Source organism: Lissotriton helveticus, chromosome 1_1 (genome assembly GCF_964261635.1).
Source record: "Lissotriton helveticus chromosome 1_1, aLisHel1.1, whole genome shotgun sequence".
NCBI classification, from domain to species: Eukaryota; Metazoa; Chordata; class Amphibia; order Caudata; family Salamandridae; genus Lissotriton; species Lissotriton helveticus.
The window spans coordinates 102,842,732-102,863,941 of NC_136057.1; positions in this window are offsets into that span (position 1 = coordinate 102,842,732).

Consider the following 21,210-nt stretch of genomic DNA (forward strand, 5'->3'; position numbering starts at 1 on the left):
GCGTTTGTTTAAACAGAACCGCGGATGTTGAGAAACAACCCAGAAGGGACCGATATAAATAACAGATTCCACTGTGGATCAAGACACCCCTGAACCTTGAAAGGCGGGAGCGTTTCCAGTAAGTCATGATCCTATCACGCATAACTGTACATGATAGCTCAATTTTGAATGTCATGAAAAATATAAGTAATGCGCCCGTTTTACTTACAGCGCACCAAGCTTTAAACGGACATCTTCAATAATGAGAATCACAGCCGAACTTGTTTGCTCTCGTACCTGTTAACCAGGTATGAATTACATGCCGGTCTCACATTAAATTGAACACAAAAATTGTATATAAAATTTCACAAGCTTCATAAAATTTTGTGCTAATCCTTGTAGATTACCGCACAGACCGTACTGATTCACAAGATTTTTCTGGACGAATTGAATTACCTCAAATCCCCAGAGGTACGTCTTTTTTACTGTTGTACATAGGAGAAAGGCTGAGCAGGTTGAGGGGAGCTTTCAGTAACAAGTACCTCCTTTTTTGTGTTTTTATAATAGGTCTACATATGGGGAAAGGAATACATTTGGCCCTGAAGAGAGTTTGAGAAGAACCCTCCCAAACTCGAAACGCGTAGGCGTGCAGGATTAAATCCTGGCTATTTTAGAAATAGCTAAGACTATTAGGAATATTACGCTTTGTAACATCTCTACCGAGAGGTTGTTTTGTTATATGGAAGCACATTAAAAGGCTTCATTTTGGTCAAATAATTTCGAAAACCATATGAAAATTTCCCTTTGCACTTATGTTTGTAATATATATTAGTCATATGTTCTGCACAATTTAAATGCTTGTTTTTGTCAAATTTTTGCGCAATTATGCAGTTTTTTTGATTTGAGTCTTTAATTCATATGTATGTCTCTTCACATGTTTGCACATTCACGTAATTTTTTGATTTTGTTCAATTGTACGTGTTTGGCCAGTAAGTTCAAGACATTGATACTTCTCTTGATATAAATTGCTTTCCATTTTTGATATAATTATTGAATAAAACGGCACAACTAATTGCCGAGATAAGCATATTAAGTTTTGTTTATCCTTTTTCATCCTGAATTAGAATGGTGTGAAAGATTTTGAGTGTGGGTTCCTCTGTTTTTCATAAAGTATATGGGCCCGTACCCCACTCATGTCCGAATGGGCCACACTCCCCCTTTTTTGTAAAAATTTAGAGCGGGTTTCCACCCGAGCGAGTTAGGACTGAGACAATTATTGTCTCTTGAACATCACGTAATTGAGTAAATCCACAACAAGGAACACTCTTCCTTGTTAAAGTATGTCAGAGAAGGAAACATTGTCTTTTACTGAAAACCACATACAAAATTTGATTGCTTCTAATCCCTTCTCAGGTATTTCTCTAAGTACCACTGCTAAACATCAGAATGAGGCTGACAGGTTAACTCGTCTCCAAAAAAAGCATATAAGGACAGAATTGCATGGGCATTTCCTTCTACAACATTTGCGGGCTGGCACAATACCTTGGGGCCTGCAGGTGAAAAATATACCAGTGATCTTTGTGGAAGATCCGGAATATAAAAAAGGCTTTAGTTATATTAATACTAAATGTAGTCGTGACCTCATGGTCCATACAATTGAGACCGCTCAACGTCTCTGCAGTGAGGAAGAAAAGGAAATTGCGGAATTATTAAAAGCAATTGCTGATAATAAAACTGAAGTAGAGGCTAAAAGTCTACTTGACAAAATCGAAAAGGAAATCCAGACTTTTAAAGATTTAACTATTAATACCAAAACAGCCCAGTTCGAGAAAGACTCTAAGTCATTCAAAATAGAGCAAGTATATCCCTTTTTAAAGGAAGACTACTATACTACTATTGACTCAAAGAGAGCTCTTAACTCGTACCAGGGTAGATCAAGAACGAGATTTACCACTTTCTCGTCTACTTCATCTTCTGGATCGTCTCTTGATTCCAACCAGGGTCAGCAAAACAAGAAGGGCACTAACCAACCTTTTTTAGGAAAGGGCGGACAACAAAACGTCCGCTTCAAACAACCACCATGGGAAATGCGGACAAGAAACAGATACTACAACAACTAGATGTATCTACAATAGTGAACCTTTCTAATAAAACCCTCACTGAGGACGAAAATATGATCCTCAATTTTGGTCTCAAATTTGTGCCCAAGCGACGTACTGATTTTACTAAGCTCAAGCTTGAGGCATTGGATTTTTGTAGGAAAATCAGATTAAAAACATACTTTGCCGGCGGAGAAGCTGCAACAAGCAGTGAAACTACTGGCCTTCGAGTAAAGTCCAAGTTTTTGCCCACTACTAATATTCCGAAACAAGTGTACGCGTTCGAGCAAGCAGTCTTGTCAGCACTTACAAAATTAGAAAAAGAAAAATCATTTATCAGCCACAACATCAGCAAGGGTCAGCTCAAAGCTATAAAAGATCTGGAATCAGACCCTTCGATAATTATTAAACAGGCCGACAAGGGTGGTGCAGTAGTGGTATGGCCACGCACAATGTATCTTTCGGAAGGTAGGACACATGTGGACAACCCGGAATGGTACAGAATGGTCAAAGATGACCCTGTGAGAGAAATTCAAAATAAAATTGCCTGTATCACCAAAGAGGCATTGGAGAATGGCTTTTTGGGTCCAAAAGAATATGAATTTCTAAATAAAAAGTCACCAAGAACACCTGTTCTCTACTTCCTACCGAAGATACATAAAAACAGCACAACACCCCCTGGGAGACCGATCGTCTCTGGCTGTGATTCAGCCTTAGAGCCGGCTTCAAAATACATCGATTTTTTCTTGAAACCGCTCTTGGAGGGGGTCAAATCGTACCTACGGGATACCATTGACTTCATTAACAAACTCCAAGATATGACGTTTGACTCTGAGACGCAGCTGATGGTAACGTTGGAAGTTACCTCACTGTACACGCAAATTCCCCAAGATGAGGCTCTTGAGGTTATGGAAATTTATCTTGACCAACGTGAAAGGCCACACAGAGTTCCAACTACCTTCATTTTGGCCTTGGCTCAAATCACACTCAAAAACAATTATTTCAAATTCGAAAACGAGTACTTCGTCCAAATCAAGGGGACAGGTATGGGTTGTCCCTATGCTCCAGAGATGGCGGTGCTGTATATGTCACAGTACGAGGAGAAATTCATTTATAATGATAATCCTTATGGTGCAAACATCAAGCAATGGCTGCGTTACATTGATGATGTCTGGCTCCTGTGGCAGGGGAGCCAGACCGAACTCATGGCCTTATATGAATGGCTAAATTTGAGACACCCTGACATCAAATTTTCCATTGAGTGTAGCAATCAAAGAATGACATTCCTTGATGTGGCTGTCGGCAGTTCAGGGGGTAAGTTTACCACCACTTTGTTCAAGAAGGCCACGGATAAAAACACTATTCTACACTACAAGAGTGCCCATCCCCAATGTTTGAAGGATAACCTCCCGTATGGGCAGTTACTCAGGATCAGGCGCAATTGCTCTGACCTTGATGGATTCAATACACATGCAGACATCTTTTGTGATGAACTTAGCAAAAGAGGCTACCCCAAAAAACTTTTGAAACACTCTAAAAAACGAGCACGCTTCACCCCGAGAGAAGAACTCCTCAAAATAAAAACCAAGAAAGAATTGGACAAACTCGTATGTGTCACCACATATGGAACACACACGAATAAGTTTCGCCAGATTATTCTGCGCAATTGGCATTTGTTGGAGGGATTAGGTTTCCCTCTTCAAAAGCCGATTTTTGCCATGAAGAAAAATTTGAGCGTTGGCCAACAAATCATAAGAGCCGACAGTTTCATACAGAAACCTAAAAGTGATCTAATTTCCAAATGGAACCTCAAACCCATCACAGGCCACCATAAATGTGGCACTTGTGTCGCCTGTACTAGTGTTGTAGAAGGAGATGAATTTTGCCACAATGGCATAAAATGGAGACACAGTTTACATACAAACTGCAAGAGTAAAAATGTTATCTACGGTATCTTGTGCACTTGCAATAAACTGTATATAGGCAAAACATGCCAACAGGTGAATGTCCGGATAACCCAACATCGCTCACGGCTCAAGAAAAAAGTTCAAAATGCACCAATGGTTGAGCATTTTGCTCACGCAAATCACAAAGAAACTGATTTTAAATGGACCGTTCTGGCTGGAATGGATCCACAGCACAAATCGCCTAACGTCGAGCAGGCTTTGTTGCGCAAAGAGGCATATTTAATAATGCGGTTTGATACTATCAACACCGGCCTCAACTCAATGAGTGAGCTATCAAGACTTTAAACCCAGTACCACAGTTGATTTGACTCCAATGCTGAATATGCCATGATAGTTTGAAGTGACATGAATTGGTCACCCAGCTTGGTTCACTACATGTCCCACAATGCACCTCCAAGGCACTGCAAAACCAATTCATTTCTGATTGGTTCAGTCACAAGAGGTGGGTCCCTTTATGCGCTTGAGAGAATCAACGTGCATCCACTGTGTGATGGAATGAGGAAGTGGCGCTGGTTGCAGAATTGACAGGTACGATAAACCGCCAACAGCAGGGCCAGCAGCCACGCTGTTCCGCGCAACGCTTGCCTTTTTGCTTATTAGACCAGGCCACATGATACCCTCGGAAATGTGAGCCGATTTTATTCACCTTAAACCACACCGCCGCTGCTTTCCAACAAACAGTCAGCGCGCGCGTTCAACCTTCTGCTACACGTAATGTGTTCTTTAACAAATACCCGCGTTTGTTTAAACAGAACCGCGGATGTTGAGAAACAACCCAGAAGGGACCGATATAAATAACAGATTCCACTGTGGATCAAGACACCCCTGAACCTTGAAAGGCGGGAGCGTTTCCAGTAAGTCATGATCCTATCACGCATAACTGTACATGATAGCTCAATTTTGAATGTCATGAAAAATATAAGTAATGCGCCCGTTTTACTTACAGCGCACCAAGCTTTAAACGGACATCTTCAATAATGAGAATCACAGCCGAACTTGTTTGCTCTCGTACCTGTTAACCAGGTATGAATTACATGCCGGTCTCACATTAAATTGAACACAAAAATTGTATATAAAAGTTCACAAGCTTCATAAAATTTTGTGCTAATCCTTGTAGATTACCGCACAGACCGTACTGATTCACAAGATTTTTCTGGACGAATTGAATTACCTCAAATCCCCAGAGGTACGTCTTTTTTACTGTTGTACATAGGAGAAAGGCTGAGCAGGTTGAGGGGAGCTTTCAGTAACAAGTACCTCCTTTTTTGTGTTTTTATAATAGGTCTACATATGGGGAAAGGAATACATTTGGCCCTGAAGAGAGTTTGAGAAGAACCCTCCCAAACTCGAAACGCGTAGGCGTGCAGGATTAAATCCTGGCTATTTTAGAAATAGCTAAGACTATTAGGAATATTACGCTTTGTAACATCTCTACCGAGAGGTTGTTTTGTTATATGGAAGCACATTAAAAGGCTTCATTTTGGTCAAATAATTTCGAAAACCATATGAAAATTTCCCTTTGCACTTATGTTTGTAATATATATTAGTCATATGTTCTGCACAATTTAAATGCTTGTTTTTGTCAAATTTTTGCGCAATTATGCAGTTTTTTTGATTTGAGTCTTTAATTCATATGTATGTCTCTTCACATGTTTGCACATTCACGTAATTTTTTGATTTTGTTCAATTGTACGTGTTTGGCCAGTAAGTTCAAGACATTGATACTTCTCTTGATATAAATTGCTTTCCATTTTTGATATAATTATCGAATAAAACGGCACAACTAATTGCCGAGATAAGCATATTAAGTTTTGTTTATCCTTTTTCATCCTGAATTAGAATGGTGTGAAAGATTTTGAGTGTGGGTTCCTCTGTTTTTCATAAAGTGCCTGTATTATTAGCATTGTTTGCGTCAGATTCTCCCAACGCCTGGCCTGTGTTATTGCATTGTTCGCGTCAGATTCTCCTAATGCCTGGCCTTTGTTATTGCATTGTTCACATCTGATTCTCCTAGTATCTGGCCCGTGTTATTGCATTGTTTGCGTCAGATTCTCCCAACGTCTGACCTGTGTTTTGCATTGTTTACATCAGATTCTCCTCGTGCCTGGCCTGGGTTATTGCATTGTTTGCATCAGAATATCCTCGTGCCTGGCCTGTGTTATTGCACTGTTTACATCAGATTCTCCCAATGTCTGGCCTGTATTATTGCATTGTTTGTGTCAGATTCTCCCAACGCCTGGCCTGTGTTATTGCATTGTTTACATCAGATTCTCCTCGTCACCGGCCTGTGTTATTGAATTGTTTGCTTCAGATTCTCCTCATGCCTGGCCTGTGTTATTGCATTGTTTACATCAGATTCTGCTCATGCCTGGACTGTGTTATTGTAGTGTTTGCTTCAGATTCTCCTCGTACCTGGCCTGTGTTATTGCAGTGTTTGCGTCAGATACACCTAGTGCCTGGCCTGTGTTATTGCATTGTTTGCATCAGATTCACATCGTGCCTGGCCTGTGTTATTGCATTGTTTGCATCAGATTCTCCTCGTGCCTGGCCTGTGTTATTGCATTGTTTGCGCCGGAGTCTCCTAATGCTTGGCCTGTGTTATTGCATTGTTTGCGTCACGTTTTCCTACTTCCTTGCCTGTGTTATTGCATTGTAAGCGTCACGTTTTTCTAGTACCTTGTCTGCGTTATTGCATTATATGCGCTGCTTTTGGTATGTTATTATTCAAATAGTTGCAGCTTTTCTAACAAACATGGTACCTTTTATCCCAATCAAGTGCATCTGACTGCAAGGACACTGCACTCTCGCTGCAGTAGCAATCTACTTCCTATTTATGTAGCAATAGTCAGCACAACATGTCTGCCAGAGATGTCGTAGGATCAGAAACAGTACATAGGTAAGTAGGTATGATGCAAAACCTTTGAGTAAGATTTTAAACGAAGAAGCTGCTGTGCTAGACGGCAAAACATCCATGTCAAAACATCAACAGTAGGACAATGGTACATGGAACAATAATAGTAGATTTACACTTCTGTGCAGTGCGTGTCACTTAATGTTCTTTTCTTCCACTCTCATGAGGTGGTTTTTGCAAGGCAACTCTGAGCTCACTGAGTGTGGAGCTTCCACGGATCTCAGAGATGGGCCGTTCCAAAGACGGTAACAGAGAAGGTTGAAATATCTGAGTCTTGATCCTGGCGGATGGATGGGTGATCGCTGAGGGGGTGTAGTTGGTCTGTGTGTTGCCACGGCTGTCCAGGGGGTGTAAGAAATTTCAGCAACTTGTGGAGGGCCTTCTTTTGGGTGAGAACCACCCAGCTTCATGCAGTACAGACTTGAGGGGTTGTGTTTGCGCAGGAGGAGTTACATTCTCATAGCAAAGTGGAGGACCTTGTCCAAAGCAGATAGATGTTACCAAGGTTTAACATCTTCAGATACGGCAGATAGAGAAAGTCAAGGTACCTCGAGGTGCTTGAAAAGCTTTCTGCGCTCTGTTGGTGCAGGCAGGATGTTTATTCTCTAGTTGGCATTTGCCAGGGGATGTTCAGATGCAGTGTTTGAATTAAACCTTGGAGCAGCACTTGTAGCGTTGACTCTTGGAGTCTTGTAGTGTGTGCTGGAGGCGGTAGAACTGTCTTAATGTTCTACAGAGCTCAGAAAATCCAGACTCTCCTACTTCTCAAAGCACAAGGTCTGTGGCTTGACCAGTAGAACTGCAATAAAGAAGATGACCTAGACCAGTTATACCTCTCCCGACCTTTGAACTGATCATTGAGGAAAGAAGCCGTTGTCTGGAAAGCAGATCTACACAAGGCACAGCTGACAGAAGACCCTGCCTGGGAGGAAGATCAGCACAAGGCGTAGCTGACAGAAGTCCTCTCTAGGAAGGAAGATCTGCACAAGGCGCCGCTGACAGTAGTTCTGCCTGGCGGTGACCTCAAAGCAGTGAGAGACCAACAAACAACAAGATCTTTCAAGCCCAGCTAGCCACACTGGACGCAATGTAAACCAAAAGCCTTATTTAGATTTCAGCGGATGGTTTATTCCATCACAAATGTGACAGGTGTCCTGCCCGCCCCATTAAAAATGCATTGCATCCTGCAGCAATTATAATAAGGCAGGCAGGATATCTGTCACGTTTTGAAAATGCCTTGGTGTAGTTTGCAAATGTTTACTCTGCGGAACTCCACAAAGTGCCAGGGAAACTCCGCCGCACTCTGCAGACTTCCGCTAGTGGCAGAGGTTGTTAAGTTGCACTGTGCTCACTGATTTTTAGTGCCAGGAGTTCAACCCCCACTGTAAAATCAGCATGAACAGCACTACGCGTCGTGCCAGAGAGCGATGCTGCTTACTGCCGCTCTAATTGACATTCTAATCGAATAGCAGCTTCATCAACGAGAATGGCAGATTTTAACACTCGAGTGGTCGCGACCTGCCGTGACCTCCCGCATTGAGAAATCTCGCCAGGAGGAGGTCTAGTGCGTTATATTTTCTCACAAGCGCTCGCCATCTTACCATTGGCGAACCGCTTGAGAAAAGAACTCCGTTCTGCATGGAGCTTTTTGGAACAAGTCTGCACCGAGTGCGGAGTGGGAAAAACTTTGCGAGCTCCGCCGGCAGAGTGGAATTCTTCACCCACCCCTAGTTTTGAGGCAAAAATCTGTTGGACAAACTCCTAACTAGGCCCTATGTCTGCAATAAGTCTTGTAGAAGAAGTGAGATCCATGGCCTTGTGAGTATGAGGCAGTTATCTGACTTCTGATGAACCCCACAGAGTTAGTGCGCCGAAGGACAGGAAATTAGGTAAACTTGAATATGAAAAATATGGAAAGGTAGAAATGCCGCATCACCTGTGGTTTACTGACACCTCCTCCCGCTCTGCCAAATGCCCATCCAGTCACAAAGTTGCATCCTGGGCCCCAAACGGACAATGTCATGCCAGATGCCATGTAATGGTGGAAAAGGGGGAAAAAAATAGTAATATGCACAAATCTGCTGCGGGGATATGTCAGGTAAATTATTGGTTGTGATGGATCCTCTATAAGTACTAAATGACTAATATTGTTGAATATTAAATTATATGAATCAACGTTTGTTTGCCTTATCTGCGCTTATAATGTAAAGGACGGGCCTTACAGTGAAACCCTTGTTCTGTTTGACACAAAAGCCCCAGAAGGAGCTGCATCTTACAGAACTTTATCTACCTTATGAAGACCTAAAGACTTGCTTTTTAAAGTTGTCTTTCAGGGCCAGAACCGGGCTCTGTAAGCTGCACTAGTTTCAGGGAGATGGACAGATGTTATGGCGATAGAAAACCCCCTTCAACCCACAATAATGTTCACATCTTCCAGGTTAGAAGAAACCAGAAATGCTTGAACGTAGGGAGCTGTTGAAAGTGTCAAAGGTGACTTATGAACAGCGAGGAAAAGACAGGAGTTGGCATTTGAAATGATCTTAAGTGAATAGGAAAGAAATGAGAAGAAGTGTGTGAATAGAGTTACTTTTGTTCTATACTTCGTAAAGAGTTACTGGAAATTATACAGCCCAGCCTGATCCATCTCTTTTTCTAAAATCTATTGTTGTTTCAATAATATCTTGACCATATGTGTCTATCTTAAGCTATACCTCTAGCACTTGGGTGCCCCGTGAGCGCCCTTACTCTGTGAACACTGGTAAATCACCTCCTTTTCAGACATTAATAAGATATCACCTGATCAACAGAACTTTTAGTTAAATATCTGTGTATGATGAAATATTCCCTGATAATTTTCAAAGGCGGTAAAGAAGAAGGAGAGATTTACTAAGATTTTGCATCGTGTTTGCGTCACAAAAGTGGCACAAAACAGTGCAAAATCTTTTTTTCCTAATTTACTTTCCATCGCTAACCTTGTTTAGCGCTGGAAATAACGTTAAAGTAATGTGAAGCAGTGCATATCACTGCTTCGCGCTACTTTGCACCATGGGGGCCTGCCAAGGGGGGTGCTTGGGCGTTCCCATGCAACCACCCAAGGTTTCTCATGCTAAACCAAATTTACCAAATACAGTATATTGGGCTTAGCGTGAGAAAACTACACCCTTTTAAACTAGGCGCAAGGAAGGAGAAATGCTTTAATTTCTCCTTCCTTTTCTGATTTTGCATGCGTGCTGCACTGTGCAACACGCATACAAAGTGGTAAAAACTTTTCCTCATGTATAGGCATAGTATTTTGTATAGGAATTGTCTCTTTCCTGTACAAAACCTAAGCTGGACTCAAACACACACCCTAGCGCTCTGGTGCTAAGGTGTGTGCATGACTCAGGGCCGCTGTAATCTGTGCCGGTGCAAGGGAAAGGGAAGGTGAGAGCCATATTTTTGAAAATATGGTGCTCTCCTGCTCCCTCCCCGTCGCGCAACGCAACGCAGCCTCGCACAGGGGGGCTGTGTGCATTGCTTGGAGATTTAGTAATCCTCCCCCCGAAATGTCTTTTACAACCAGTTAAACATTGTGAATTCTCATTCAATTATGCTTCAATTTAGTAATTTTAAATATCTTTACATCCAACAGAAAACAAGCCTTGAATGTATGAAATGACCATCAATAATTAAGCGAATGCTGTAAAACTTCAATAATAGCAGAAATAATGAACTACAGTATACAGGAAAACATCAGCGCAGTCGGCGACAGGGGAACCTGCACACAAACTGACAGATCCCGGATGAAGCATCAAGGGCAGTTCAGTGATGATAAGAGTCTGAGCTGTGCACCTCCACGCCACGAGACGAAGAAATGACCTTAGGAAAATGAAGGCAACAACAATAACAAACCGCCTCCTGTATAAACAAGTGTCCAACACCAGCTTTGATCATCGGATTGGTATGATGTGATTGCCACAGTGCTCTGTTTTATAAAATAAAGATGAGCCATCATTCCGTGCTCTAGGAGAATTGTAAACTCTTTCTGACCAAACCACAGTAACTAGAGGAGAGCACAACAGAGCGGAGCCAGACAATTGACGGGTAAAGGAAAGAGGAGTTTGCCTATCTATAATACAACAGACTGTTGCAATTTGCACCGTCCAGAAGGAAGATACATCTTTACCTACAAGCGTGCATTGCCATAATCCAATCTAAAGGCACAATCGCCTACAAAGACACATTTTACGTATTAGGAGTGTGGCAAATATTTGGTGGCTATTGCATTTTATTGTTAAAACAGAAATCAAACGTGCAAAATACTGCACACATATAAAGTGTGTGAGAAAAAAACAAGTGCTTTATCAGCCATGTCGGCCCATCAGGAAATGCAGTCATGGGATGTAGACAAAAATATACCCGACCCACAGACACTAACCAAGAAAAAAGAATCATACACAGACAGCAAGAGCTTTAGTTTGACATCACTACTCACGCTTCATCAGCACACGTACACAGGGGAAAAGCCATTCAAGTGCAGTGAATGTGTAAAGAGCTTTGGTCATTTATCAACCCTACAGATACATCAGCGTACACACACGGGGGAAAAGCCATATCATTGCAGTGAATGTGCAAGGTGCTTTAGTCACTTATCAAACCTCCAAAAACATCAGCGAATACACACAGGGGAAAAACCATTCAAGTGCAGTGAATGTGCAAAGTGCTTTAGTCAATTATCAAGCCTCCAAAATCATCAGCGAATACACACAGGGGAAAAACCATTCAAGTGCAGTGAATGTGCAAAGTGCTTTAGTCGATTATCAAGCCTCCAAAATCATCAGCAAACTCACACAGGAGAAAAACCATTCAAGTGCAGTGAATGTGACAATAGTTTTTGCAGCTCTTCAGCATTAAGGTATCATCAGCGAACACACACAGTAGAAAAACCATTCAAGTGCAGTGAGTGTGCAAAGAGCTTCAGTTGGTTATCACACCTTCAAAGACATCAGCGAACACACACGGGGGAAAAACCTTATCATTGTAGTGAATGTGACAGTAGTTTTTGCAGATCTTCAGCATTAAGGTATCATCAGCGAACACACACAGGGGAAAAACCATTCAAGTGCAATGAATGTGGGAAGAGCTTTAGTCAGATATCAGACCGAAAACGTCATCAGCGAACACACACAGGAGAAAAACCTTATCATTGTAGTGAATGTGACAGTAGTTTTTGCAGCTCTTCAGCATTAAGGATTCATCAGCGAACACACACAGGGGAAAAACCATTCAAGTGCAATGAATGTGGGAAGAGCTTTAGTCAGATATCAGACCGAAAACGTCATCAGCGAACACACACGGGAGAAAAGCCTTATCATTGTAGTGAATGTGACAGTAGTTTTCGCGACTCTTCAGCATTAAGGTATCATCAGGGAACACACACAGGGGAAAAAACATTCAAGTGCAGTGAATGTGCAAAGTGCTTTAGTCGGTTATCACACCTTCAAAGACATCAACAATCACACACAGGGGAAAAACCTTATCATTGTAGTGAATGTGACAGTAGTTTTTGCAGCTCTTCAGCATTAAGGTATCATCAGCGAACACACACAGGGGGAAAACCATTAAAGTACAATGAATATGGGAAAAGCATTAGTCAGATATCAGACCGAAAACGTCATCAGCGAACACACACGGGAGAAAAACCTTATCATTGTAGTGAATGTGACAGTAGTTTTCGCGACTCTTCAGCATTAAGGTATCATCAGGGAACACACACAGGGGAAAAACCATCCAAGTGCAGTGAATGTGCAAAGTGCTTTAGTTGGTTATCACACCTTCAACGTCATAATCGAACACACACGGGGGAAAAACCATTCAAGTGCAGTGAATGTGCAAAGTGCTTTAGTCGGTTATCACACCTTCAAAGACATCAACAAACACACACAGGGGAAAAACCATTCAAGTGCAGTAAATGTGCAAAGTGCTTTAGTCGGTTATCACACCTTCAAAGACATAAGCGAACACACACAGGGGACAAACCATTCAAGTGCAATTAATGTGTAAAGAGCTTTAGTCACTTATCAGACCTAAAAAGACAGCATCGAACACACACGGGGGAAAAACCCTATCATTGTAGTGGATGTGACAGTAGTTTTTGCAGGTCTTCAGCATTAAGGTATCACCAGCGAACACACACAGTAGAAAAACCATTCAAGTGGAATGAATATGGGAAGAGCATGAGTCAATTATCAGACCTACAAAGACATCAGCGAACATACATAGGGGAAAAACTACGATTGCTGTGAATGTTTGAAGAGCTTTAGTCAGTTATCAGCCCTACGAAAACATCAATAAACACACACAGTGGGGAAGCCACTCAAGTGCAATGAATGTGGGAAGAGCTTTAGTAAGTCATCATACCTACAAAATCATCAGTGAAGGGGAAAAAACCATTCAACTGCAGTGAATGTGTGAAGAGCTTTAGTCGATTAACAAACCTCCAAACACATCAACGGACACACAGGGGGGGAAAACCCTATCATTGCGGTGAATGTAACAGTAGTTTTCGCTTCTCTTCAGTATTAAGGTATCATCAGCGAACTCACACAGGAGAAAAACCATTCAAGTGCAATGAATGTGGGAAGAACTTTAGTCAATTATCAGACCTACAAACACATCAGCGAATACACACAGGGAAAAAACTATATGATTGCTGTGAATGTTTGAAGAGCTTTAGTCAGTTATCAATCCTACGAAAACATCAACAAACACACAGAGGGGGAAAGCCACTCAAGTGCAATAAATGTGGGAAGAGCTTTAGTCGACGATTAGAGCTGCAAAGTCATCAGCGAACACACAGGAGGAAAACATAGAAGGGCACTGAAAGTGAGAAGGGCTTTTGTCAATTTTCGATCCCACACAGCCCTCAGTGAATACACTCCTTCATTTAACTCACATGGTAATAATCCTAGAGATGCAGAGATCCCGGAAAGAACTTAAGAACATCAAAAATAATATTGACCCATCTGAGGACATAGACAAGAGCAGAACAGTGCAGTTATTGTGAGAGGAATGAATTACGGAAAAAGATACAATTCAAATTATGTGGGACATTGAAATGCCAGGTGATAGAAGACCAGACTAGCAGTAAAGAAGGAAAACAGATAACAGTATTTACAGAATTATAAATGTGTTTGTTTTCAGTGATTGTTCACTTCCGTACACATAGCAAAGCAGCATGATGTACCAGGATACACAGTGGGAGGCACGCACAATGTGGACTAAAAGAAAAGAAAAATTGTTGATTTTTATTTGGTGAAGAAGAGATACAAAGAAAAACATTCAATCGCACCTGACCACACCATCTGTAAAAGCAACACTGAACAATATTGGGACTAACAACGATATTTTCAGCTAACTTGCCGGATAAGTGATAAAACCTATAAACCAACCACACCCAGAGTGGACATGTTGTCAGGGCTCTGGAGATGGAAGCTTCATTGGTAAAATGCATGTATTACTATTAATAAATGCCACTGCAGTATATGTAATGAAATAAGCACAGGTGTTCAAGAAATAACCTATTTTTAGATATAAAAGAGCATATACCTTGTTTTTAAGTAGCGTTTGCTGCATCTTTTACTCACTGTTATCGGTTGATGGATCAGCTTGTGCCTCGGGCGTTATAACTAACTGTGACCCGTGGCTCCTCTCCAACTTGGCTCTCCCTATTCATTTTGTGACTTGCCAAACTCTACTTTTTACCAGAATTGAGCCATTGTAAGCAGTAGACTCTGTTTGAAGAATGTGGTGAAATAGCGAAAATCCCACATCAAAAGCATATAAGTGCCAGGACAATCCGTTGCACTCCCAGCAACTCATCTTCCACACTGATTGTCCTTTTTCCTCAAATGTTCTGAAGGATTTGTCGTATGAATGCCAGAAGTGGCAGTGACATTCATGAAGCTAACGCTAACAGGAGTGTGTGGGAGATAGAGCGGGGGAGAGATAAAGAGAGCGAGAGAGGCAAAGATAGGGGGAGAAAAAGAGAGAAATGGAAGGAGGGGGAACAGCACGTTATTTGTACTCACCTAAAAATAGAAGAAGCAGCCCAATACATGCCAATGTGTGACATCACCAGAGAAATGAGCTGAACACCTGTGAATTTATATGTTTATTTTTAATACCTATAGACCCATGTCATGCCAATAAACAGGGCACAAGTAAGGAAAATAGTGAAGGAGCCCATTATCATATGCAAATCACAGTGACGTCACATGTAGTGACATCACAAGAAGTGATGTCAGGCCCTTCTAATAATTTTCACGTGAAAGGTTGACGGCCTGTTTTAAAAACAAGAAACAAGAAACATAAAATAACATAAAAATACGTTTTTGGTTTCAGTTTTTATACATCATGTGTTTTTCCCGCTATTAATTTGTAACTAAACTTGGAAATTACTGAAGGTGTAAATATTTGTAAACAGATATGTGGAACTTGGAAATTTAATTTTTTAGGAGTTTTCAGCGAATAACTAAAATGTGCTTTTAATTTGCGTTTGTTTCCTGATGTTAATCTTTATCCAGCCCCTAAGCCCCAAAGTGTTTCACATTTACAACGTATTGAGCAATAGAAGGGCTAATTTTGTCAAGTTCTCTATTCCTCTCTTGAGCCCCTTACACAAACAAACACTCAGAGGCCTGTGTCTGCAGTGCTGGGGCACAAAGTAACAATTATCAGTCGCAGGCTAAGGAGCTAGGTGGAACTGAGTCAAGTTTCTAGATAATAGTAGGGGGGCCCCTTCAAACTGTGGCTACCCCCGACTTGTGCCTTGCTGATAAAGCAATAGTGAATTTGACTAGTTTATGATGAATTGAAATGAGAGAAAGAGAAGAAGATAGCGAGGTGCAGGATATATTAAAGAAAATGAAAAAAAGAGACACAAGACTTTATCGTGTTCTGTGGACTAGCACTTTACGTAAACAAGTTGTGCTGTGCATTGTGAACAGGCTGTCACCCCGTTTGTATGTAAATGAGCTTCTGTGACCAGACACCCCAGGCTCCCATCTCTTCCAGCTCGAATGATAATGTGAGCACTGTAAGGTAATCACAAACTAGGGGTATATTGAAAAATAATCGGCTTCCAGGTCACACAGCTGTGGGTGTGTAGTTCTTTATTAGGTTTTTTTTAATTTACTTTAATTTGCAGCAATTCTCCAGGTTACTTTTTCGCAGTATATCACTTTATATTGCTCGTTGCTCTCCATCAGTTAAACGGGAGGTTTGATGTAGGGTTTGTTGTTAGTGTCCCTAGACCATGTCCCAATCCCTTTTTCCTTGATTTGTCGGCATGTGTTGTGTCCACACACTGGTCTAGGATGGGCCTTCTCAAGGTAGAAGGTGCTGTAATAGAAATAATAAATCAGACATATATGAAATTGTATGTAAACAAATATGTGCCTTTTAGTTATCAGGCACCACCAGACTCACATCTAACACATCTAATTGAGCACCAGACTAAAGTGACTCCTCCCTGTATAAATATGTTCCATCAGTATTCGGGCTGATGGTTACGCTGATGCGCACAGCAAATAAAGTTTCTGGGATTGTACGCATTGGCCTAAATTTTAATTGCTGAAGTTTCACGCAGTTTTGCTGATGCGCACAACTTATAAGGTTTGTGGATATTGCCCACTGTAAGCAGATAACTGATGTTCACCCTTAAGTAGTAACTAGGTCAAAACATAGTACATACATAATGCAAAATGTCACTGCCCCTCCCTTCTTTTTGACATCTCCAGGAGTTCCTCCTCTCTCGTGGAAGGAGGTTTTCACACATTATGCTTGTGTCTGTGGCACTTCCATAAGCGCAGAGAGGAAACCCTCATGGTTAATACATTGTTTGGGCTCTGAGGGACAGGAATTCTTTGAACACCTTCCTGAACTCTCTGATAGTGACTCTGCCACTCTTAATGAATACGAGATCTGCATCATAAAGTTGGACTTGCACCACCCCCCCAAAGTGAGTACTGTCCTTGAACGATATCACTTCAGGAGAAGAATGCAAAGGCAGGATGAGTCGGTCGAACAGTACATAACTACCTTGTGCAAATTGGCTTCCACGTACTATGTTGGTGCAGCTTTAGAGGAGAACTTAAGAGATCAGTTTATGTTGGGATAGGCCCTCGACAAAACGAGAGACGCCCTGTGGCAAAAAGACACGCCATCGCTTCAAGAAGTGCTAACCATAGCCAAAAGTCATGAGCATTCAGAAGCGTGTGTTGATATTATACGCAAAGACAGTTCAGGTGATAAAAAATAAGAACATGAATGTCAAAGTGCTGGTGGATAGATTCGTTAAACCCAAATCGAGCACCACTTCAAAGACCTTCAACACAAAGAATTTTCAGGGGAAGTGCTTCAGGTGTGGCAACCCTGGCCATATGCCCAACTTTAACCCGTTGTCTGCGTCGGACAGCCCCCGGCCATAGATGTCAGAGAGAGCATGTGCAGAGGATGGCCGGGGGCCATCTGAACCGCGTCCACTCAATATGCCCGCACCGCGACAAAATTCGCCCCACAGTCAACAGGTTAAAGACTGCCCTGGCTGGAAGGCCATGTGCAAAACTTGTGAGAGAAAAGATCACGTCTCAAAGAGCTGCAGAATGGGCAACGAGCATAAAAAAGTCAGGAAAGTTGATATTTATGAAGAAGAATTGGAAGGAATCAATATTCTCCCAGTCACAGGGAATGCTAGTGATGGCCCTCAGGAGCTAGTTTTGATCAATGATGCTCCAATGAGCAAGCTCTTCAATTCTGGGGCCAAGATAACTCTAGTCCCAAAAACATTTTATGAGCATAATCTGCTGGGCAAAGTCACCCTGTTGAAGCCAGACATTAGACCAATAGGTTATGGTTGGATGACTATTGAGTTGTTGGGTTATTTCTGGGGCACGATTGACTTCAAAGGGAGAGTCATCCCTGGTAAAATCTATGTCTTGATAATAATAATAATCATCTATTGAGCGCCTGGCTGCACAAAACTGTGTGTCCCCGCGCTGACTGCAAGTTCAACCCATCCAGAGGCCAGAGAACAGGTAGAGGAGCTAAGCTGTGGGAAATAGATGTGTTTTGAGTTTGGCTCTGAACCTGGTTTCCGATGGCTCCATCCGGAGCTGTGTCGGTAAGGCATTCCAAAGCTTGGTGGCTAAGTAGCGGAAGGATTTTCCTCCCATTTTAGCTTTAGTGATGCGAGGGATTTTAAATAGCATCATGCCTGCTGATCTGAGGTCTCTGACCGGCCTATGGATGGTAAGAAGGCCTCTCAGATAGCTGGGACCTTTATTTTGGGCAATGCGATGTGCATAGCAGAGAGTTTTGAATATGATCCTCTCTTTAATGGGTAGCCAGTGAAGCTTGGCAAGTGCATTTTTAGTGGATGCTCTCCTAGGGAGACCAAGCACCAGTCGTGCAGCAGAGTTTTGAATGCACTGTAACTGGTGTAGGCTCTTTTGATTAAGACCAAGTAGGAGAGCATTGCCATAGTCCAAATGAGGGGATATTAAGGCATGGACTATGGTCTTTCTTGCTTCGGTTGGAAGAAGGTCAAGTACTTTACGCAGTACTTTTAAAGTACTGTAGCATTTGCCTGTTACTTTGTTTACCTGAGTTCTGCCTGAGAGATCGGTGTCAAGCATGACTCCGAGATTCTTCACTTTTTCTACAGGCATGGGCACTTCTCCCAACTCACTAGGCCACCATGCTTGCGACCAGACTGAGGTCTCCTTCCCAACTATTAGTACCTCTGTTTTATCTCCGTTTAAACGGAGGCAGTTGGCGTTCATCCATGTCGCTATTTTTAACATGCAGTTAGAGAAGTTGGAAGCTAGGTCTCTACTGTCTGGCGTTATTTTGAACACCAACTGGGTGTCGTCAGCATAGCTGACAATGCCCACCCCAAATTCCTCCGCGATGTATGCCAGGGGTTCCATGTAGATGTTAAATAAGGTAGGGCTCAAACTAGAGCCCTGTGGAACCCCGTGGCTAACATCGCGAGGAGAAGATTTGAAGGGTGGGCAATGAAGTTGGAAGGTTCTTTCAGTGAGGTATGACTGAAACCAGGTGAGGGCAGAATCTTTTATTCCTATGTCTGAGAGCCGAGACAGCAGCGTTGAGTGCAGCACGGTGTCGAACGCTGCACTTAGGTCCAATAGGACCAACGCTGCTGTCTCTCCCTCATCCACCAGTTTCCGAATCAGTTCGGTGGAATATAGAACGGCTGATTCCGTAGAATGGCCTGATCTAAATCCTGATTGGGAAGGGTGGAGGAGTGCTTCTTTCTCCAAATACTCCATGAGTTGGAGATTGGCTACCTTCTCTATGATCTTGGCACAGAAAGGGAGAAGGGAAATTGGCCGCAGGTTTTGGAGCTGAGTAATCGGAATATTCGGTTTCTTTTTTAATGGGAGTACCAAAGCAGATTTCCAGTTTTTCAGGACGTTGCCTTCCCGGAATGAAGTTGTGATCATGCTGCTTATATGATCCAATAATAGGCTTTCCATGACCGCTTTGAACTGTTCCGGTGGGCAGGCATCCATAGGGGAGCCAGAGCAGATACAATTTATAATTTTCATAAGTTCCTGTTTATTGGGGGTCCTGAAGTTGGTAAGCTGGGATTTAAGGGGGCAGGAATTTAAAATCTCCACCTTATATTTATCTGATCTGGTACTGCAGGAAAATGTAGCATGAATTTTTTCTACCTTCTCCACAAAGAAGTCAGCTATCTGGTCGCAAATCTCTGTGGAGTAGGTATCTTTAGTATCCAGGCGAGAAGGTGTAGTAATTTCTTTATAGATACCGAATAATTCCTTGGTAGGGTTTTTAGCTTCCACAATTCTGCTCTTGTAATAGAGACTCTTTTCTAATCGTATCAACTTTTGATATTTTTTTAACTCAATTTTATAGTTTTCGTTGAGTTCTGGAGTGTAGCTTTTCCTCCACTTTCGTTCGATGGATTTGCATAGGGCTTTAGCTATTTTCAGCTTTTCAGAAAACCAGGGGGCGTTTTTAGATTGTCGTGCTTGGGGTTTGGTCGTCCAGGGCGCAATTTTATCTAATGCTTTAGTTAGCCATGATTCAAAATTGTCCCATACCTCCTGTAGGGATAGGCCTGTTGCCGGGGGGTGTTCAGTGAGTTCCTGCAGCAGCAGTTCAGGAGTACATTTTTTAAAGTTACGACGTCTGTAGGGAGGGTTTTTTACATGTGACTTAATAGTCTTGTTAGTGATTATTTTGAATGGCACCATACTGTGGTCCGACCATATTAATGGAATGGGTGAGGAAGTGTTTACCCCATCCCAGTTCGAGAATATCGGGTCTAGTAGATGCCCTTGTTGATGCGTGGGCAGGGTAGATAGAAGTTTAAGATCAATTGCGTCGAGGGCATTTAGAAGGAGCTGTGCTTCCTTGGAGTGGCTATCCTCTAGATGGATATTCAAGTCGCCAAGTATGATCAATTTTTTGTGTCTAATGGCTAAGCATGGGCGTAAAATCCGCTCCGCTCGCGGATTTTTCGGATTTTCGGCAAATCCGCAATCCGCGAACGCTCGCGAATTTGCCGAAAATCCGTGAATCCGCTCGCGGCGGATTTTTTGCTTGGTTGCGGCGCGCGGCGTGGTGCACGGCGTTCACTTTCCGTCATTTAGCGTTTGCCGAGTTGTTTTTCTTTGCGAGTGACGCGCCATTTTAGATCTTGCTGCGTGTTCCCGCGGGAGTTTGGCGCCCGCGAATACGTACTCGCGGCTTGCCACCTTGCACAGCACACCTCGCGAGAGTTCGCAATTGCGAACACGTAGTTGCGGCGGAAAGGAACAATCTCGCACTTGCGAAATAGAGATTTTGCAATTTCGCACAAGAAAATCACCAGCAAACAGGATAAACCTTCAGAAAATTATGATTTTTATCAGAATCACTCCTCAGGTTGACATTTGCATGGCCTTTTTTTTGCAAGGAGTCCATTTTGGGGGGGGGGAGGAAGGAAGTGCCCCACAGTCTCCAACTTCCTGTTCCTGACCAGCAGGCTCCTCCCAGTGCTTTGTCCATCTCCTGGTCACTTTCATTTGGATCTGGAGCTGGAAGGATTACTTTTTGTGGGTGCTGCTGGATATTTGGATTTGAGGCCTTTTTGACTGTCTTTGGATCACTTTTGGATTAGAAATCAACTTTCACAAGTAAGTTTGTTTGGGGCATTACAGTTGCTGCAAGTAAAATTTTGGAA